Here is an 11,845-nt window from a genome sequence, read left to right on the forward strand (position 1 = left end):
AATTCTGTCTTGAATTCCATCATGACTGATCAGAGCGTATAAAATACCGCGACTTACGTTCTCCAAATCTAGAAATAAAAACTAACAGTACCGTGAACTTTCGATCAAGGTATTACAAATTTTCTGACAATTATCTATAAATATTTTTATCGAAATTCGCGATATATGTAAACCAAATCTTGTTTCATTAAAATCATACGCGCGATTTCGTATAACGCCAGTTCCTGGAACTTCCTGACTGACAGGACATTTATCTTCGATGGACACATGGAATTTCTTCCCCGCGAGCATAATCGCGAGACGAGTGAAAAAGGAAAAAAATGGGTCGTCTATCGGTGTTATGGCTGACTGGCATCCAACGTAATTACCGTTGACGACACATTTCCGCATCGAACAAAGGTATCCTGGTGCGCTCACTGCGAGGGTATCTTCCTGGACGAAAGCGCAGCGCTTTCTCGGAAAGCGAATAAAGGAAATGACGGCGCGATAATTATGACGGGGTGTAATCGGAAGTTTGCGAAATTAGCAGGGGGACCACCTTTTTCTTCCCTTATGCCGGGTGAGAGCTCACCTCACCTGGCCTGGCAATGAGTCAGACTCGTGAAAAATGGATAGTACCCGCTCTTTCCGCTTTGCTGGGTGTCATTTTACTAATTTGCTTCCGGTAGATAATTGTTATAAATTTGTATTTCTAATTTACGACCTAATATGTATCTGTGCACCACAATGTACAATTTAGAATCTAAGTGTAAACCTATACGTATTAACATTATCCCGACACGCGTCATGAGCGCGATTATCTGTGTTTGATTTACGACAGTTAATGAGTTAATAATATATAAATAATGCAATGAAAAATAGTTGATTTATATTCGCGCGCATAAATCAACTTTCGCTGGATTGTGATATAGATCTCCTTCAGTCACTTGCACTCTTTCAATTACCAGACTTCAGCTAGGAAGCGATGATAAAATAGCAACGCACGCGGCAACACACGCTTCGTCACGCGTCCCACGCGTCGAACTCACTTTCGCGGAATCGTAAATCGCGCATGCACGCTGAAAGCGACTTCGATTGTTCATTAGGCGGAATAAAAAAAGTAGCGGCATTTCGCCGACACAAATCCGTTCCTGGAAGATACGTCAGCTAGCCCCTTCACGATCAATTACCGGCGCATTGTACCGGCCGGCCCGTGTTACTGCGCGCGTGTGCGCATTATTGCGTTACGGGGACCAATTTTTCCGCGAGCTTTCTGTAAAAACGTCCGCATCCCGTTCCGCGCGAAACTTCCGGTCGTCTTCTTTGTCCACCGGTGATCAACGCTGGCGGCGTGAGAGCGCCGGAAAAAAGCCCGCGTTTTGAAAAGCGCAGGTCGTGCGTGTCATAGCCGAGCGCGTCGAGCGTACATCGAACAGTGCGTACATCGCTGATGCATAACGCATGTGTATACGGTGAAAACCGAATAGGAGAAATCCAATGAAACGCGGAATGAATGTAATTGACATCAACAATCGCGAGAATTATAGTATTCTGCAAGAGGAACGAGTGGGTTGAAATGGAAACTATTACGAGACTAGGAATGATTGTACATATAACATAATCTATAAAGATTAGCTTTAAATATTTTAAATTACAAAAGTTTTGATAATTTGGAAAAATTAAAATTTTATATATTTAGAAAAGATATTAAAGATAATTTTTTTTACTATGTAGAATCCGTACATTATCACAGATTAAATTATGTATTTTTGAAAATTAAAAAAATTTTTTTTCTGGGACAAGCATGTTTTAGTCGATTATCATACATCTGACAAATATTTTTACGCTATCTAATCAACTTTTATGTCTTGTCGTGCAGAATCGTAAGAAAATTACTACGTGTAATTAAAAGCATTGGCTATAGTAAATCTAACAAGCGTACGATAGGATCGCTCATGCGTGAACGCGCGAGACACGCACGTCTCGGGGGATAGATTGATTTCCATTATCATCATTTAAAGTCGTTGACAGTGACTTCCAGCAGGCCCGCTACTTCCTTCACCCCTGTTCGTACCTAGATGGGCAGATGGGCCTGTTAAGTCATTATCGTTATTGTTTGTGTGCGACGCGCGCGACGGGGCACTCGTCGATCTGCGTGTCTGGATTAATATACCGGGTGGCGGAAATAGATCACCGATGACACGAGAAAGATGGTGAGTCACACCGGCGCCAATCCTCGGGATTGCTTGACCTGGGTCTGAGCTATTCGGAGGAAATAAATTGCTCGGGGAAAAAAGGAAGGCGAATATGAGATCATCACGATGCTTTTAAAAATAATTAGTACGTCATTAGAGTTAAAACATTAGTACTATTATTAGATTCTTATCTAATATTCTACTATTTTATCGTGTATAAAGCATGAAGCAGATTCATATTAATAAACCAAAAGATAATGAAATAATGATGTCAAATATTCCTTCCTAGAAGAAAGCTGAGAACGATGTCGAACTGTTGGGGTCTGCGTGCAGTTGAACGTGCCTAGTGTACTAAATTATATCGTCCCGAATGTAACTGTTTCTTTTCTAACTTCGCCATATTAAGAACACGAATAGCGTCGGTTGATATAAGCGAACGGAAGCGAACTGTTTCGTCGAGAAAGGGTTGGTCTCTAGCGATTTTCTTTACGAAGCCTAAAATAGTGAACTAAATTCGATTTGTTCATTTTTGCTACTTATCTTTAGAATTTGAAATTAATTATTACACTCATTAATTTTGAATTAAAAATTTATATATATTCCAAAAAATTTCTTCAAGAGTGCACATCTTTAATTCTTTAATAAAGATTTAACACATTTTAATTATTTTTATAAAATCAGTTGTAAAAGTAGAATTTCAAGATATATCAATCTAATAAAGATTTTCTGACAAAGAAAAAAGAAGCATAATGGAACTTCACGATCCGCGTTATAATAGCATCTTTATTCGTTAAACAGACGCGCGACTAAGTTCGCCAACGCAAACGCGCATCGCAGACGATCCTATTTATGCGTGAGACGGGCTAGTTATGCGCACATGGCGACACATCGCTGAGCAGTCACCTCTATTTCGACCGACGAATCCCGTCAGCGTAGGCCGTAGGAAACTTCAAAGAGTTTAGTATATGCAGTGACTTAAACGTGGGAGGAATTTTTGCGTTCAGAAGTGAGGTGGAGTGAAAACAGATTTCGTTTCTAAACATAAACAAAGTTTATAAATATACATAAATAAATAACGACAGACACCGCTGTTCCGAAGTTAAATCAAGAAATTAGGCCACTTCGTTTTTCAAGATATTTACTTTAAATAAAAAATACCGGAAAAGATTGTTAGAAAAATCGCTTATTTCTAAAATATACATGTCCACATAAACTATTCTCTTACTTAACGAAAAAAATTTTAATAGTTCACATAGATTCTTGTTTGAGAAAATATTATTAGAAAACTTTTATTTTCCCCTATATGATCTCATCGATGATTTTAATTTGACAAGCATTTATATATGTACGCGGTTAAGAATTTATGAGTTGTCGTGTCGAAAATACATTCGTCTTAAAACAAAAGGTATTCAGAATGCTGAGCACGCGACTTGCGATTATAACTTTAGACACAGAGGATTGGACAGTGAGGCATTGCTCTGATATCACCGAACCGTGATTCATACCTCTATTGCGAACTTACGATTATTATATGCGATTATGGTAGTTCGTGAATGTGAAAAACGTGAAACGCGGAAGAATCGTGAGCGAAGAATATAAAAAAAATCGATCCTATCGCCACGTGACAGAAATAACAATGATTTCTCAAGGGAATTGGTTCGATAATAACATCGGTATAATCAGAATGGCCCGAATGCTCAATTAAAGGTCGGTTGGGAAAGTTTCCGGTTCATCTCTCGTCACGGCCCTTTGGGATTAGCTTAGTCAAATGCAGCGGAATTTAAAATCGAAATACCTTTCATAAAATAGTGCGGTATAATTTTCAAATTTTCAATAACATTTATTTTATAAAACTTATTAAAATAATAAAATTTTATTTAAAAATATTGCTATTTCGAATAAATAAATTTTAACTTTAAAATTATAATTTTATTAAAAATGAATACCTAATCCTACTTTCTAAATTTATTATAACATATTTAATTAACTTAATTTACATTAAGACTACATCCTATTTTTATATTAAGTTTAACTTATATTTAATAAATTTATAACATATGATAATAAATTAATCTAATTGCAGATAATAATTAAAAATTGATATATTATTTAAATTATATATGCATTACATTCATGTCAATGTAAAGCAACTAGATAGTATAAAAGTAGATAAACTGAACATTCCCAAGTGTGGAATTGTTGAACGTAAAGCTGAAAGAGATAGAAAAGAGAAACGACAGCAATGTCCCGGCCTCCTCTTTGTAAAATGCATGAGTATTTGTTGTTCACGTATATCACTATGCTACAAGAAGGTGTAGGACGATCGAATGCACTCTGAGTGAAATATGTGCGTTTGCATTTCACTCGGAGAGTGCGCATTGGATTGTTTCATTACACATTCGTGCGATAGTGTACACGAGCGGGAAATACATGTGTGTTTGGTAGAAAGGCAGGACGTTGCTTTCGCTTTTTTTCTATCTGTTGCGTACTACGTATCTGACAATGAAACGCTCTGCCCGTTTGTATCAAGTCCACATTTCGCAAAATGCTCTCGACGTAAGGAGAAGAAGTTTGCTTATTTTTTGTTCATATAAAAAAAGCGACAGTCCGTTAGTTGAAACACTTTAGATTACAAAAGAAAGACTTGCGTGTTAAGAGTTTCCTGCATTTCTATGGGAAATTATTTGAGGAAATACACAGAGGGAGGAACGAATGGTGCAGGTATCGGATCGGATCGGATGGTTACGATCTCTCTGGAAAAAGAGATCGATTCGTGGAAAGGGGACCTACGCGAAATAGCGGGAGCGTACAGATGTCGGAAGCAGGATGGCCAGGTGTGAGGCCGGGCACGCGACGTATCTGTCAAAAATAGATTGAAAGGCGGAGCTTAACACTCGGGCTTTGAACGGACGGGAAGACCGTGAATGGGTGATCTCGTTACGAGAGCCGTAGTAAGAACGCAACTAACGATGAGCGACTGCGGCGACAAAGGAGAGACAGTGTAGGAGAAGCGAGTTTTCGAACGGCATTCTTACTTATTCAGTGGGAAACATCCGCTCTGGGAGTATCGGTGTGGTACCGTTGCCTGATTCTCGATAAAAGCCTGTGTTAAATACGACGTTGCCATACGAAATGCATCTATGAAAGTTGTGCGCTGCTATTCTGTCTAATAATATGTATTTATGTATATGTGTGTGTGTATATATATACATACACACACACACACATATACATAAATACATATTATTAGATTTTTTTCTGTATATATATATATACACAGAAAAAATTACATAAAAGTTTTTTTTATTTTATGCCGTCAGATCTTTGTATTATCATAGTTTTTTCATTTATTCATTTCTAATCGAATATTTAATAAAATCAATCTACATATTATTTTAATAATGTTAACAAGTCATATTTTATAAATATATATTATAGATTTTATGATGTGCCATGAAATATGTAATATATACCCTTTAAAAGATACACTTTCGACACGAGGATAGTATAGTTTAATGGTTTCTCCAAGTAATATCTCATCCGAGAAGCAGTTAATTGCCGTCATTAGCATTCGGCAAAGGGCATTTGTTAATGCTGTCACGATTTATGGAAAGTTCACACGACGCGCTTACTGCCGTGTTGTACAGACGAGATGGTATTAGAATAATGATCCAGGTTAAGTCCAATTAGGAGGGTATTATACACCGTTCGATGGGCTACACTACAGACAATCACGGCAAACGTCCGTCACGTGAGGGATGATGAATGACTATCAGGCATATTGTAAACGCTTTACGCGAATTATGCAAACTTGACCCCTTCGGTATAACTATAATTCCTATTGTCGGACGTGAGGTGAACCGACTGTTCCGGGAGTAACGATTTGACGAAGTATAATAATTTTAGTCGTGAGAATTCTTCGAGGCCGATATTACCTGGTTTGTAAATAAAATCTGCAGCTTAGGTACGTGAGAATCACACACGATAGCTTTTATACAGTAGTCTATAGTAAAGGTCTCCGACGAAGAAAAGTCTTTTCTCTGCGATCACCAACAGATACGTACAACTCGAGAAACAAAGAAGATAAAGACTGCAGCAAAAGAATACTAATTGCTGTGAAACATTTTGAATATTGTCAATACTGTGTAGAAAAAAAAGCATTTCGAATCCTTTTACGAAATTTACGGAAGAGTGAGACGAGTTAAAAAAAATGCAACGCGTATTTTTAACCTTCATACAGTTCAAAGACAGGCTACAAAGCGTAGGTTTTATTTCTCAATGAAAATGTAACGCACGAGCATAACGGTAGTGGACTTGATGCTTCCAAGCAGATCAAGATCGGGTGTAACGTGGTCGAGGAGGCGTCACCGCGACAAAATGTTACAGAGAGGAATGGCACGCGTTTTTATAGGCAATCTTCCGTGTCTCTTTACGAGGATTTACGGCACACGATGCCACGCGACCGTCGACCGTAAGAATCGCGCGAGTCGGAACCACGGAAGAGGCGTAATCGCGGCACGCGGCGATTTATTACAAATTTATCCGCCGCTAAATACGGTACCTCGGACTAAGATGGAGAAATTACCGGGGAGGTGGACGTTCAATCGCGCATGTCGATGTATCATAAGATGCACACAAGCGACCGAATGATCAGCGCGATAATTGATCGTTTAATTTTCACGAGATATAAGCTGCGGCGAATTTCTACGGTTTTCCCTTCTCAGGATTATATCGCGATCGTAATTTATTATTACATTTAATTATAAGTAAGAGTTTAATTAGACTTATATTCTTTTGCAACATTTTGACTATGTAACCGTGAGAATTTTTATATTTTAGTAGTAACGCATACGGACATTTAAACATTAAGTTGAAAAGAGCGTAATATTATTAAACGCAACAAAATCTATAATCCATAATCTATTGTATGTAAAAATCACATAAAATAATTTTCAGAAATACATAATATAAAATGTCGAAAGTTGATAAAATATTTAAGTCATTGTCAGATCTACATCCGCGAAGATTGTAGCGTTTGTGTTGGATCCGTGAACCATGGAGTAACATCGATCTGCACACGGATCTCATTCGCGATTATGTCCCGCTTAACAAGAGCGATAATTTTGATTCAGTGTTGTGAAAGCGTTTCGTATACTCGTTTTATACATTAAACATCAGAGAAATTTTTATTTCATAGAAAATCATGCGCACTTGTTTTTATACAGAATAAATTGCAATATGTGAATGAAATTTATCTCCAATTCAAGTAAATTCAACATAGTGATATTAACAACTATTAAATTGTAACTTTTCTATTTTTGGCGAATATATCAATTCGTCTAGTACATTCAAAATTTTACCTACTATTATTGTCACTTTCGAGTTACGTAAAAATAATTTTAGTGATTTATTCAGAACGATACTGAAAAGAACGATCGTAATCAGAATCAGATCGTAATCAGATCGTAATCAGATCATAAATCAGAACGATACTTTTCAGTATCGTACTGATTTACGCACACGCGTTTGCAAATATACGTTTGCCGTGCGTGAAATTGCGGAAAAGAAATAATTGCCGGGTTGGCGGACTGCCAAATGATAAATGAAACTGCGAGAGCTGCCTAGGGCCCTTCTCAGTTTCTTCGCGGGGGCCGAAGAAAGGCGCGCGGACCCGACGCAAATGGGACCGATGAACCACGTTCCCCTGCCAAATTTTGAATGAAAACACTGAGGTACGGCTCGCGATTATGCTGGGCGTGTTTTGATTTATTCACCACCATTACAGTTTATCGCAGCCAGCTGCGCTCGAGTAAGCTTGAAGCTCGCGAGATTGATCGACGGGAATGCATTCCAACGAAAATTCAACGGATGCATAATTCAATGTCGCGATGACTATCCTCGATGTTTTATAATTGCCAATTATATCAACCGTTTTTCGATATTTCTTCTTGCACCATGTATTCTTCCCACTTTTATGCAGCACGCATTACTTACACGATCTTCTCGTTTTTGTGATTAATACAATTTTTATTCTTATATATAATTTAATATAAAATTAATCAAATAATACTTTTTCTTTCATCAATTATACCAACAAAATTCTGTAATTAATTTAATATTTAAACGATGTATGCTTACATTTTGTTATAACCGCCGTAAGAATGATTTAATAAATATAAGTAGTTGTTTTATATTCTGTACCGGTACATAAGTAAAATAAATGTTCACATAAGTTTTATGAAAAATAAGATCTTAGATCCAGGCGCATATTAGACGAATGTGAATATATACTGCTTATGCATTCTCGGCGGTAGTTTTAATTTCTCTCGTAATTAGTCTAACATCCGGCTGTTTCGGCGCTGCCATTAATCTGATGTAAGTGAGAAAGCCGGTGCACGCAAATCACCTCGCTTTCTCAGCTATGCTCGAACGCGCTGTACGTCATGCAGCCATTATACCGACGTCTTCTTCGTTTTTCCACCGTGCGCTTCTACCCACACAACTCGTAGCCCATTATTTGTTTAAGTTTGTGGGTGGGGAGAAGGAGTGAAGAAAACGGAGAAACTGCGATCGTTTTGCATTCTGTACCCGGATCGGAGTTGCGCGCAGAACTGACGGGCGAATGAAAAATGAAAGCAGAGCGAAGATCCGTACTGTTCGGTATTGCGTTGTTATTTATGTAAGAAGAGTAGAATAATTCAACGTTAAAGCTTTCAACTATTGAGAACGTATGTGACATATATGTATCTGTTTCTAATATTAAAACGTACAAAAGTGCCGAAGGCTTGGAAAAAGTTAAAATATTGTGGGACCAATTCTTCTGCGCTTGTTCGAATAGCATGTTGTTTTTTAAAATACGACAAATATTACATCAAATAGGAAAGCGATGCAGGATATAAAGTAAAAATAATAAATTTCAACAATAGATAGCTTGTCAGAGTTTCACGCGCGGCGCGGTGAATTTTATTAGTGCCCTTGTATCCCATCTATCTTTGTCGGCATTACAGGTGCAGGTCACTATTGCGGCAGGAAGCGAAACGCGGTAAAAAACTGGCACAAAAGCTATGGATAGCTGCGCGCCTCATACGGGCGCTGTCCTATGATGACAATTCACGAGTGTACAGTTTACGTTTCACGTCGCGCAAGGCGCGGATTACGGAGTTACGTATACGAATCGACACATTGAATACTTTTAATAGCCAGAAAAACATGCGAGACGCGAAGTTGATTTTTACATAAATCCGAATACGCGCTACAAGTTCGGATTATTTCGCAATCTATATATCGATCTTCGCCGGCAGCGCTACTGCCGATGAAGATCGATATACAGATATACTTCCTCTATCAGTCGGAATCCTCCAGTTCTTTTATTATAATGCCTCTACAGTCGTTTCTGTAGTTCAGAACATTTTCATATTTTCCGCGTATCTCTTTTGTGCTCGCAAAATATTCGTGGAAAGCTATGAAAAGTTATGAAATGCTGTGAAATATTCAATGATGAGACCATTCGGTTACGTGAAGCTGCAGTAAAAAGTAATTCTGCATTGATCCCCCTTTCTGCAACGACTTTGTAAAGAGGTTCGATATAATCGCCATATAAACGCTATGTTTGGACGTTTAACCGAGCGAGTTGTAGAATTAGACGAAATATAATTTTTCGCATCGTTTGCGTTCTGGAGCGAGCTCGAGCGAGTACCTCGCAATCGTGTACCTCGCAATCGTGTACCGCATTACCAGACGCCATACTGCCACGCTTGATCCCAGTGTGTGGCCTCCGCGATCTCGATATGTGTTCCGAGAGCGATACACTTTAACATCAAGCTCACAGCCGTTCTCAAGCACGGCGCTATACACGCGTACACGCGTGTGCGTCGATCAGTGGCGTAATGATCGCTTCTGCGGCCGCTTGTGGATAACATCGAAGGAGTGGCACATGAATCAGACGGGGATCTCTCGGGGCTAATAATATCGGGAGATTAATGGAGCCATTCGCGGAACGACCGTTTTTTTAGCCCGCTAATTCGCTAAGACAGCTCTCGAGCTGCCGTACGAAATTCTTTTCTCACAGGCGCCTCTGTTCGTCTCTTCCACACTTGAAAAATATAACCGACCCGGAAACGTGCGTTACTATACGTAATGAAGAAGACGTAATTACGTTAACAAATTCTATTAAATAAATCCTACCTTTTTCCGTCCCTTCTACAAATGTAATTTTCTTCAATTTGTATTAAGTGCCTATATATGCTTTTTCTTGCCACATCTATTCTATTAAAATAACGGTGGAAAATCTGTTTCAATGTCCGGCATATAATTTGTCTTCCTGTATCAGAATATACTCGTATTTTTGAAAGAAAAAGAAAAAGTAAACACGTTACATATGTGAAACTCCTTCTAAAGTTTAGTCACGCGTCCTTTTGACGCCTTTTGACCGTCCGGAGCAACGGGAGAGCTAACAGGAACAAAGCGGTTCTGAAATTGGCCAGACCTCACAGCATCAGATTGGATTTGTAGCTTCCCCTTCTGCATACGCCACTGGCGCCGTGCATAGGTGCACTCCTGAGCACTGCGATATTGCATTTTACTCGGGAAGGGGATGAGGCGTGTTCGCGTTGTACGTCAAGTCGTGCTGTGTCTCGCGTTAATAGCAAAACGCGACTTTGTGTTCGGCGACGAGCTGAGCGAGGAAGACGAGCGAAGACGCGTTAGCTTCGGGTCAATGCATCGTCATGCATCGATTTACACGACATTGCAGTTTCGTGTGTGAAAAAAGTTCGATAGTAATTCGCGGCGTATCAATCATTTCCTTGCGGAATGATGCGACGTTGATCTTCGAAAAAGGCACGAAGCTGCGGGAAGAAAAGATTTATCCGCGACTCTATTATACGCGCTCGGGTACATTTATATCCCGAAAAACGTTAATATTTGAAGCTTACGCGAGAGAGAATCTCTCTCCTCGAGAGGATGACTTTAAATGAATCGTCCTGTATGCCCAGCGTGCGCGTATGTACTTACATAAGTACCGTGGCTCACGCGCCCAATATTAAGTATTCCACTCGCATTACCTCCCTCTGAACAGAAAGTTACATACTTCTTCGCCGTATACGCGATGGCAGTGCTGTGCAAACTTAATTAGCGACTCCACTGTCGGCGGCGAACGTCGTAAAGAAAGACGAGAAAACTCACGGCTGCACGGCCGCGCGCGCAAAAGATCTCCGCTCGGAAAATTGCACGCCGTTTTCCGAGAGAGAGAGAGAGAGCTAGCCGAGAATCTTCGAATCATGGAATCGGGGATTTTAGTGACTCTTTCAACGCAACGAGAATTCACACGATTATTAGTATAGAGGTCTGCAAAATTGGACTGCGTTCCGAGATCGTAATGCATGTATAGCGCGACCGACACTTTATCATCGATCTTTGAAAATTCGCGCGTGTTAGGTATAAATGGATTAACTAAAATTCCGCGGCCGATCCATAACTCGTTTAACTCGAATCGCCAAAGGTGCTCTCGAGCGCCGATTAATTTTAGCGCCATTAGCCAGGCTAATATATAGAAGGCTTTGGATATGTCGTAATTCGTTGACGGAAAATTTCAGATCAACTTTCACACAAATTACGCAAACTGTCAACTATTTTATTTACATGTTACCTTTTTTTTTCTTTCACTAAACTCT

At 39.2% G+C, this 11,845-nt stretch overlaps 1 long non-coding RNA gene across 2 annotated transcripts; it reads left to right on the forward strand.

Moving 5' to 3' along the window:
- LOC105453347 lies at positions 1 to 4,055 on the forward strand. 2 transcript variants are annotated; one of them, XR_974862.1, is made up of 5 exons: positions 1 to 109; positions 222 to 399; positions 2,011 to 2,319; positions 2,464 to 2,639; positions 2,973 to 4,055. It is a non-coding gene; the product is annotated as an uncharacterized LOC105453347 (long non-coding RNA). The 2 variants fall into 2 exon arrangements; XR_974861.1 differs by having other exon boundaries at positions 246 to 399.
- The last annotated feature ends 7,790 nt before the right edge of the window (positions 4,056 to 11,845 follow it).

The sequence above is a fragment of the Wasmannia auropunctata genome, unplaced genomic scaffold (genome assembly GCF_000956235.1).
Source record: "Wasmannia auropunctata unplaced genomic scaffold, wasmannia.A_1.0 LD336000.1, whole genome shotgun sequence".
Taxonomy (NCBI): domain Eukaryota; kingdom Metazoa; phylum Arthropoda; class Insecta; order Hymenoptera; family Formicidae; genus Wasmannia; species Wasmannia auropunctata.